This window comes from Lygodium microphyllum, chromosome 12 (assembly GCF_053477565.2).
Source record: "Lygodium microphyllum isolate KBCC chromosome 12, Lygodium_microphyllum_v1.1.10, whole genome shotgun sequence".
Lineage (NCBI taxonomy): Eukaryota > Viridiplantae > Streptophyta > Polypodiopsida > Schizaeales > Lygodiaceae > Lygodium > Lygodium microphyllum.
The window spans coordinates 113,886,237-113,897,981 of NC_141146.1; positions in this window are offsets into that span (position 1 = coordinate 113,886,237).

The following is an 11,745-nucleotide window of genomic DNA, read 5'->3' on the forward strand; positions in this document are numbered from 1 at the left end:
CACATCTTGAGTCTCTCTCTCTCTTGCTCTCTTGCTTATGCTTCCACTTGGGCTTCTCCCTTTAATTGGTATTAGAGCCTTCTTCTCTATGAGCTCAAGCTCAATGTAGCTTTGCTTTAGCTCTCATTCATAGCAAGGTTTCACTATTGGCAACCATATCTCCACCTCTTGAGGTTCATATTGAGCTCTCATTGCTCTAGCACTTCTCAAGACCTATTGGGACTATCCTTAGGGTATTCTTGAGCCCATATTGAGCTTATTTTAAGGAGTATTCAGTGAAGTGTTTAGGGCTGAAAATACAAAAACGTTTTCTCAGCTAATGGCCATTTTCAGGCACTTATGCTTACTCAACCACTCCCTGACGCATTAGACAAAGGTTGTGACATTGTTTACCACTCCTCATGGCATTGACCATTGACATCAAGCATTGTTTTTTATTCAATAAGCTTTAGTTATTAACTCTGCAAATTGGGTAGCATGATGTCATGAAATAGGGACATCCATATCTTCAATGTCTTGGAGGATCATATGTCATTGGTTTGAGATGCTATCGGACTAATTTGAGCGCTCTTTTAGCTCAATTTTCTCATAGATATCACTATTGTTATAACAGAGTTGAATGTTATTTTTTTGGAAAATGTCATGCTCTTGGCCTATGTGATCTTCCCGGGATGCTCATTTGATGTTGGACACTAGGGGAATGTTTGGCCAATGTATTAGAATGCTTTTGGATTGATTTGAGCCTATGTTTGGCTCAATTTTATTGCCATTTTTACATTGTGATAAGCATGGCAGAAGGCTATTCTATCAGTGAAAACATTTTCCTATTGCTTTATTGATGCTTTTGGGCTCCTTTCGGGATAGTTGGGATGATATATTAATATCTATGATTGATGCCACATACTTGGCCATGCTCTTGGAATGCTTTTGAGCTTTGATTGAGTTAAATTTTTCTCAATGTTGACTATTATTTTATTGCTACACATACAATGGATAGCAAGCTTTTAAGAGGGATAATATATATGTATAATGCTCTTTCATGCTATTCAGACATTATATCGGTTGCATTGGTGCATGACATTGAAGCTCTATGATTGGTTATGCTATTGAATGCATTTGAGCTTTGATTTGAGCTTGGGACATCTAACATTGGTTGTCAATTACTTCATTGGATGCTTGAGAGGTTTATGACCTTATAGGCTTGAAGCTTTTATTGGGTCTTATGCTCCTGGCGATGTACTTGATGTAACTTGGATGTTTGGATGCCACTCACATGAGGATTAAAGCCTTGTTTGCTCATCTGGCATTTAACTTTTGTTCTAGAGGGAGCAACTTACTTGACACTTGGATGTTACATTGAGCTTTGGATTATATTTGTAGTTGAGCTTGAGCTACTCCTCGTGTATTGCATACTATTGTACTATTTATGAGAGAAATCCCCTCCATTTGATGCTATTTTGGTCGTCATAGTTTGTGGACAGCTCATTATTTGGTATTGATAGTGGTTTTGGGGCTATTTATAGGTATTACAATAACTTTTTTGGTCTGCACTGTGCCTCTTTTTCCTCAGTAGTATAGCTAGTCATTCAAATGATAGTGCCATCTTCAACATTGAAAAGTTTGATAGCAACAATTATGGCTATTGTAAGACCCAAGTTTGGTAGGTTTTGGTGCAAAAATCTCAAATTAGGCTAATCAAGTGCAAGAGCATTAAGCTTGAAGGTCAAGATTAGGATGTATGGGATAACTTAGATCAGCTTTGTAGGTCCAGAATTATCATTTTACTCAACAAGCAGGTTTATTATAATGTTGTCATAGATGGACAGTTTGCATGGGATCTTTGGGAGAAAATTTGTAAACTCTATGATTTGCTTCTCAAATATATTGGCTAAAGCTACTTATGGACCTTCATATGAAGGAAGATACTAGTGTTTCTCAACATTTGAGCGAGTTTTATGCTATCATTGGGTAGTTGTCATCACAGGGTATGGACTTTAAGGACAATCTTCCACCTTTGTCTTTGTTGGTCACACTACCTAAGTCTTGGGATACATTATGTATTGCTATGTGCATGAACATGCTCTACAATGGGCTGAAATTGTCTGATGTAGAGGTTGCACATTTGATGGAGGAGATAATTAGGAAGGATGTGAATGCTTCTCATACTTCTCATGCTTTGATTGTTCGAGGTCACCCGGGGTCACCATGATGGCAAGAGTGGGAATGACATCCATGGTAGAGACTAGCAGAAGTCTCATTTTAAGTCCCGTGGACAATCTCACAATAAGTCCCGTGGATGTAAGTTTGATTTAACATGCCATTATTGTGGGAAAGCAGGACATCTAAGGCCGCAATACCATAAAATGCATGATGAAAAGCACAAGGAAAGGGAAAAGGGAAAGCATATGACAAGTCTGATGATTCCAACATTGTTCCTACTAAGTCCAATGTTAAGATCAACGAGATTAATGTCGTACACAACTTGACTCTAATGATGACTACATATTTGCAACTTCTTCCTTGGATGAGTCATAGTTGGATAGTGCCTCACCTCGTTTTACTTAGTGTTGGTTGGCTGATTTAGGTGGGGTTTCCTTTCAAGTGACCCCTCATAGAGAGTGGTTCCACTCTTATTGCAGTATGACTGGATTTTTCTATTTTGGGGAATGACTTGGCATTGCAGATAGTTGGTATTGGTGATATCTGGTTGCAGTTTTCTTCATGCACAATACATTTACTTTGCATAATGTTTGACATGTACTGGCTCTCATGAAGAGTCTTATCTTTACTGGCACACTGGATGATGAGGGTTACTTTGTTTTATTTGGGGATTCTTCTTGGAAGATTCCCCGTGGGAACCTTGTTCTAGCACGTGTGCCAAATTTGGCACTTTATATCCCTTGTTTGTATCTTGATGCGTAGATTATATTTTGTCTGTGGCTGCAACTCCACATGTATCTCTTTGGCATTGTCACCTTGTACATATGTCCTTAAAGGGAATGAAAATGATTACTTGTTTGTAGTATCTTTTTCCCCTTGACTATAAGTGTTTTGATTCATATGATCATTGTTTGTATGACATGTAAACACATAGTACACACAAGAAGTCTGGCACTTTACGCATGGGTGAGCCTTTAGCTCTTGTTCATTCCAATGTCTATGGACCTATGCCCAATCAATCATGAGGTGCAAAGTACTTTGTCACATTCATTGATGATTACTCACATAAGGTTTGGGCATATCCCATAAAGCTGAAATCTAATGTTTTGGCTACCTTTCAGAATTGGCTTGCATTGGTTGAGAACCAGTCTAGGTATAGGCTAAAATGCCTACAGTCAGATAACGGGGGTGTCTAATGCCTTTAAGCAGTTTTGTGATGATGAGAGGAGTATTAAGCATCAATTGACCACCCTATACACCCCATCCCATAAATGGTATGGCGGTTGAGTGCATGAACAAGACACTATAGGAAAGGGTCCATGGTATGTTGCCATACACTTGATCGATCAATCTCCTTGCAATACTATTAAATTTTAGGTTGTAGAGGAGGTGTGGTCTGAAAAACCTCCCTCATATGCTCATTTGCGTGTCTTTGGTTGTGAGGATTTCTGCTATGTACCCAAGGACAAGCACACAAACCTAGATCCTAAGTCCATGAAATGCATCTTTCTTGGTTATGGGGATGCAGATGAGATGGGCTATCACCTATGGAACCATAGGCTCGTAAAGTCATCCGTAGCTATGATGTATTTTTCTATTAGGAAAAGATGCATAAGCAACCTGAGCGGATAGTCGAGATACATAGGGTTATATTTTAAGAGGAGCCTCTTGCTCCCGTATAGCCAGCTAGACAACCTACAGCAGTGCAAGTAGCTGATGCTCCATTGGCCCATGACCATGATGTTAGATAGAATGTGCAGGCTCCTCAACCTTGGAGCCCCAAGAGGAACACCAAGGAAAAGGAGATTCTACTGCAAGAAAATCTATCTTGTAACATCAACAAGCTTTTATTTCATTCTTCTGATGACCAAAACAAAGAAAACAACAAATCTTCACGCAGCATCATAGCAGATATCTCCCACGGATTTGATAGAATCAATCATAATCTTCAACATCTTCATAGAATCCATCAATAGAACAAGGAACACAAAATAATACACCATTTTTGAATGGAAATAAATCACATAGTATTCATCTTCAATGTCTTCATAGTTTTCCCTCTCAATCTCTCATATACAATTACACTGTTTTGATAGAATTGACTATCTCTGGCTCTCTCTCTCTCTCTATCAATAATACATCATCTCCTCACTACAATTCTCTAATAATGATTCTCAATAATCCTTCTTAGGTCGTGGATGCACCTCCCAAGAGGTATGTCTGATGTGAAGAGGCACCAGAGCCACTACAGTGTCTCTTCATAGCTCACTACTGTCATTATCACTTCAGTCTTCTCTTCAGTCTTCAGCTGCTACTTACATTTGTTTTAGCTCTTTTGAACTTAGATTCATCCTTTTCAAAATTTAGAAAACTTTCCAAAAGTCACACATACTTTCTACAGAACACTTACAGAAAATCTATAGAACAGTACAGAACAGGATCAGAGCAGATACAGAACAGATACAGAGCAGAGACAGAGGCTCTACAGAAGGTTTACAGAGGGTTACAGAAGGTCATCAGAGAACATCAAATCCTCATAACTCATACTAAAACCATTCCAAACTATAAAAAACTATTCAATAAACCTTCAAAATATTTCAATCATCATCAATCATCAATCCATGCTTTATACAGAAGAAAATAAAAACAAAACAAAAGCTATACAGAAGGTATATAGAACCAATCAGAACCTCAATAGAACCTATCAAAACATCACAGAGCTTCATATTTCCACTAAGAATCATCATGAGCTTCCAAAAAATAATCAATATCATCCAAAACACTCTTAAACACTTCCATTAACAACCATATATCACTCTAAATCCATTAAAAATCAATCATTTAGACCTCAAAAATAACAAAAATCAGTCAAAATTTCAATCTTTTTCCACTCTCAACATATCCCCAGGCTTAGAAAGGAAGCGTCTTCACGACCTAAGGAAAAGAAGAATATAAGTTCACTAAAGAGCTCAATTTTGATCTTCTTTAGTATCTTCAATAATCTCACCAAACCACGACCCCAACTTATCAGCTGTATCTCTAGAAAAATCTACTAAATGAAAAATTCATTATTCATTAACACATCTGATAAACATTTGAAAGTCATAAAAAATTTGTAAAGGATATAAGAGGTTCTTCTTCAGCTTTCCATCATAGGCTTTCCATCCACCATCACTAGTTTGAAAAGAGCTCTCGAACAAATTATTCAACCAGCACGAACTCATCACATAAGATTATTACAACACACATACTAAACACAACCATCTGAATGACACCTCCAAAAAGAGATATATATATCATTAAGAATCATCCAAAATATATTGCAAAGGCATCAATGAAGGTGATCCCTTTTAAAGGCTTGGTGGTTTCGAAAACGATCCATGGAAAAAGACTCATCCACAAATGTTTTTGGAGGATTTTGAAAGAATGTAAGACAGCACATCCTTTCTAGCAAAACAAGGTATCTGCTAGGTAGACATAGGGCATGAAAATATAGGATATCCAACTATTGGGGATCAATGTTCACATTGACATTCATACAAAGCTTTGGAATGGCCTTTTGATCGTTATGGGAATGCCTATGCATATATGCTAGATACCCAGCAAAATGAACTGTCAATCTCACTGAAGGATCTAGAGATTGTGAATATTGGTGAGCAAAATGGAGGTAATTCTAGTATGCTTGACTAGCAGTGGTCCAGTCCCTTGGAATTAATGGCCAGTTAATCTGTGGTTCCATGAGAGAATCAGTCGCGCTCCATCCTCTTCTTCTCGGAATCTACTGATCAAATCCTTCGTACCCACTAACCAACTGAGGGGGTTGAGAAATAGAAGTGGCAGGAGATGGAAGTGGAATAAGTAAAAGAGGATGAAAAGATGGGTAGGCAAAATCATAAAAGGAGGAATAAGCTAAAGAAGGAGTGGCTGAAAATTTAAGTGAATCAGTTAAGAAATGTGGCCCAAATTTTTGCATTGTGATGGATCCAACTTACGCTAAGCAATCATAATACCACTTCAAATGTGCTCATCAATTCAAGCAAACATTTGCTTAAATTGTATCCATGTTGATGGTGCTCTACCTTGCATTAGAAGTGCAGACCACCACTGCAATGCATCTCCCTTCAAAAAAATGGTTGCCTTTCAAATATTTGAGAATTCTGTAAATTTGCCTTCTAAAAAAACCACATCAAACTGTTGAATGAAAGTCAAGGCTTTCACTCTATCTTACCACCTTATTATAGTCCTTTGCTAGCCCTTTTAAAATCAACTTATCATAAAGTTGCCGTTACAAACATGTTTATTGGCTATATTTGCATTATAACCACTTCAACCAATCTTACCCTTTAAGCCCTTTCGAAAATGGGATCTACTAGACTTTATTGGTCCAATTTCATTGGCAACAGCATATAACAATTACAAGTACATCTTGATGAAAACTAACTAATCTATGAAATGGACGAAAGTATAGGCTCTCCTAGACAACATTGCCAAATCTGTTGCCAAATGCTTATTTAAAGATATTTTAACCCGATATGGTACCCTGATAGAATTGGTTAATGATCGAGACATACATTTTATTAATAAGGTCATCAAGAAACTTACTTTATTTTTTCTCATTGTGCACAAGAAGTTATCACTATATTATTCGTAGCAACGATAGCTTGGAATATTGTACCACCACCAAAGTGTCCACGTAGAAGGTATATGGATAGATGGTGAAGGACATGGCGGAGAAGGGAAAATAACTCGATCTTCGATGAAAGAACAATATGTAAATATAGGAATTTGAGGAAAACTCTGAGGTTGAAAAAGGAGAGGTAAGATAGCTGTTGAGTTGGTTTGATAAAGGGAAAGATAAGTATCATAGCTATGGGCCATTTATTGATAGTACAATAGGCTAGGAACAGAGGGACCTAAAACAGATCGTCTCTAGTAGGCATCAAAGAAGGATGAATCAAATGGATGGTTCTTGGAAAGATAAGCTAGGAGATCCACCCTCAGTTGGTTAGTGCTCTGCACATAAATAGAAGCTGTATTCTGATGTTGATTCAAGACCAAAGAATCAATCATTGAATGCCATGAAGTGTCAGGGCAAGTAGCCACTTTAGAATAATAACACTGGAACATGTCATCTATCCTCAACTCCAAATAGTTGACATATAAGACAGCTTGCAAAACCACATTCCCCACATACCAAGCCAGATCTACATCATCTGAAATCAACAGATCACCTCGTAGATACATGTAAGACAACAACATGGTATCCGTGGTCACAGAATCTTCAAAAACCATACAAACAGCTTCTGTCAGCAAATCAGAAGACCAAGCCCCACTCCAACCATGGTCTGGAAGAGGGAGATCCATCGTTGAAAGCTTCATATAGAAGGCCAACTTCTGCAACTGATAGTGGACAAAGAAGGAATGGTCCGGAGGAACATACTCCTGAAAGTGCTCAAATGTAGACCATAACAAATCCATCCTGGACTGCAATCTTTCCACTTTATCTTGAAACAACGGACACAATGTGGCATGTCCCTGGAGAACTGCCAAGTCTTGCTGAGATATAGACGGAATAATAGGAACATTGGGGCTTGGAGTAACAGACCGTGAGTGTGTCAGTTGGTCCTGCAACTGCTTAATCTGGGAAGCTTGTGATTCCAATGTATTATGAGCAGTCTGCAAAGCTGACAGTTTTGCATCTAAAAGAGTCTGAAACTCTTGAGCTTCTTTGGACATTTTCTCTTTCTCTTCCGAGACTCTAGTGACCTCTAACTGAGCTTCTGCTAACTGAATCTTCAAAGAAGATATTTCTTCTCTCTGGGTCTCAATCATTTGGGTCTGTTGCTCCATCTACTTAAACAGATCTGCAAGAGTGTCTTTAGCAAAGGCTAACTCTGAGGTTGCCTTATGCAACTGGTCTTTGGACTGCATCAATTCTTCATAGAAAGAAGCATATAACTGTTGAGCACAAGCTGTCACACTGAAAGTTCAATAGAACTCTGCATGTCATTACAAAGGAATGGAATGGCATCTCTTGACACTAAACTGTTTCGTGAAAGGACTAATATTTCCAAAGAACCCTCTCTATGTGCCCTGAATAAATTGTGGCATATAAGGTAGGCAGGGAGGTCACTGCCAGAAGTAGCAGGAACTGTGACTGAAGGAATAACTGGGGGAATTTTATCAGCCACACACTTCAAGCGCTTCCGCTGAATGACCAATGGAGGAGGGGAATCGAGATCCTCTATGTTAATAGGTTCTGAATCCTCTGAAGGTGGAGGGAGAGGAACTGGATCAGATGGAGGAGGTGGTAGCACACCCTTCTTAAGGCATGACCTCTACACATATGCGATCGAAAACTTCATGCAATGCAACAAACAGGTACCCAAGACCCTGTATCAGGCAAAAAAAAGAAAAAAAAACTACAAACCGCACCCGTAATCGTATCACACAAGCAAACCATAATACCTCAAAAATCTAATCAAGACATAACCATAACTTTGACCAACAACTTTAGCTAAGAGAAATTTAAGTGCCCATCCCACGAAGCGTATTTATTAAAAAGGGGAAAAAAAGTATAGTGAGGGGAGATGGTTTTAATGAAGGGTTCATTTTAAGAAATTATTAACAATGGGTGAAATTTTATTAGCTTATAAATCTTAATAAGAAAACGACAGTTCCTTCTTAAAATTTTAATTACAATTTATTAGGGTGAAGTGGTGCTTTAACGAAACCAGACTGCAATACCTAGACTAGGGTCTCTAAATGCAAATTCATTAATTAGAAATTAATGGTGATCTGGAGCGCTTTTTTGCCAGCGCGTGCTTTTTTGTGACGGCGGTTCATTTTTATTAAAAATTAAGGTGCCTCTAAAGTGCACGTAGCACGTGAAAAGTGAACGACTGGTTGATTTTAAGTTATTAGAAAACTGTGTGTTTAGCATGAGTGTGCGTGAAAAAGTGGGTGAATAAATTTCATTTTAACAATTTACTGTGGTTCAGGGATGGTAAAAAATAAATAAAGAACAAAAAATAGATACCTGGTAGGGGTGTATATGCAAGAAACTGAAGGCGCACTGAGTAGTTCCAAATGCAAGGAATCCAGTAAAAAAAAAGCAAAAACCACTGACTGAAAAAAATAAAGCATCTTAATGTTTTTGTTTTATTTTGATTTTTTATTTGTTGTTGTTGTTTTAAAAAAAAATGGTAATTTAGGTGTGTTTGTATTGTGTATATTTATTTTTTTGTTATTCTTGTTATTCTTTTTTTTTTCTAATGATTAAAACAGTATGTGCGGAGAGACAAGGGGAAGATGATAGAAAAATGTGACATTGGTGCCAGAGCAAAATCAGGATGCTCACATGGAAAAATCGCAAGAAACAAACCCGAAAACACTTACATGTATTAATACTGAAAAATTCGCTCGTCGAAACGAAGTGTAGAAAACCCCAAAAATGGACCCCAAAATGAACTAAAAAATTAATATGGGAAGAACCAATTGTCGGAACAAAGTGCAATAAATAGGAAAAGCATCCCAGGGAAAGGGACTCACAGGGCTGGCACAATAAAACTCAGTTTGGGGGGAATCGGGAGGGGCTCACATGGGAAAAACACGAAAAACGCACCCGACAACACTCAAAAATTTTAATAAATAAAAATTTGGCAGTCAGAAGAGGGGGGAGGAAAAAGGAAAAAGTGAGGGAAAGGCTGGCAAGATACGACTGTCAAGTTAAACTGGAATTTCGGTGCAAATAGGACAGGTTTACATGGAAAAATGTGAAAAATAGGCACGAAAAGGGACCGAAAACCTGCAAAAATTAATAGCAGACCAACCGTGCATCGGAATGGCGGGGAGTAAAAAGGAAAAATGTCGGGAGGAATGGGTAGGATAGGGCTGGCACATCAAATCAGGGTTCCAAAGCATTAAAAGCACGTTCACATGGAAAATAGTCCAATTTACAGGTTTTGCTTCAAACATCAATAACTCAAGAACCGTCTGTCGGAACAGGGGTTGGTAAAAAGGAAAAATGGGCATTTCAAAGGGACAAATAGGGCTGTAGGTTGTATGTGAGTCTCAGTGAACGTAGGGTGTGTTTGCATGAAAAAATCACAAAATAAAGAATAAAGGCAAATGGTCAAGGAACAACCCCGAGGACAGGGTGAAATAGAACAAAGGAGTGGGTAAGGGACCCCATCAGAGCATAAAAAAGGAATTTCCGCATTTGGAGGTGGATAGATGTATTTCCATGATGAGATGCAGAACAGAAACGCAGGGACGCGTCCCCACACTTAATACCTTACTGGGCAGGGTAGATTGATCGTCATAGCCACAGACTCCTCAACCGACTGGACGTTGGCATCCCCACACTGAAGACATCACATACACTTGCAATCATTTAAGGATAAGGTTAGAAAGACTTGGCATGTTTCGCGTATGGTCGAAGGAACCGTCTTGCTACAGAAGGATTGGAGTCAGCTGCAAGAGGTACCACGGCTCGCTCCAGCGTTCAGCCAGCATGGCAGGGACCATGCAGCAGCACCCAGAGAGGTAGCTGGTTGATGAAGCCCATCGGAGGAGGTGTCATTGACGAAGAATAGTCATCAACTCATTGGCACTCAGATGGAATGAGAGAACAGTCGCTCACCCCATAACTTACATCACTCGAGGTAATATTAATGGAAACCCAGATCTCACACCTAGTGTAGGAATCGACAAGAGGGTGGTGTAGAGGGAGTATGCCAGGGTGCACAATTGATGGTGCATTAGTGCGTCCAATCTTGTCTGGCATAGGTGCAAGCAGGAAGGCCAGGGAGCCTTGTAATGTAGTGTATGGAACAGAGTGATGTGTCCTGTGCTGATGGCAGAGACCCATCCCGTGGTGGGTGCAGAGAGAAACGAGAACATACCTGACTCTAATTGTCGTAACGTCCCTCAATTCTCACCTCTCGATAATTGATTGAAGAAACACCAGTCACACTCAACCCACCATCTGTTTCACACTCTGAAAGATACAGAGGGCAGCCCATTCCTGAAACCTATTGATGTAATCCTCACTATCACTTGTGCAGAGCTTGTATGCCTTGTGCGCAATTGATGGTGCAACTGTGCATCCCGCCCTGTGCCGGCATATAGTGCAAGAAGGAAGGCCAAGGAGCCTTATGGTGAAGTGCACAGGAATAGATCATGCATTGTGCATTGAGAGGCCCATCTTGAAACCTATTGATGTAATCCTCACTGTCACTTGTGCAGAGCTTGTATGCCTTGTGCGCAATTGATGGTGCAACTGTGCATCCCGCCCTGTGCCGGCATATAGTGCAAGAAGGAGAGGGCAGCCCATTCCTGAAACCTATTGATGTAATCCTCACTGTCACTTGTGCAGAGCTTGTATGCCTTGTGCGCAATTGATGGTGCAACTATGCATCCCGCCCTGTGCCGGCATATAGTGCAAGAAGGAAGGCCAGGGAGCCTTATGGTAAAGTGCACAAGAATAGATCATGCATTGTGCATTGAGAGGCCCATCCTGTGCGTGCAACACTCTGTTCACACACTGCACCTCTCATTTGATTTGAAGGGAAAGACTAGTCA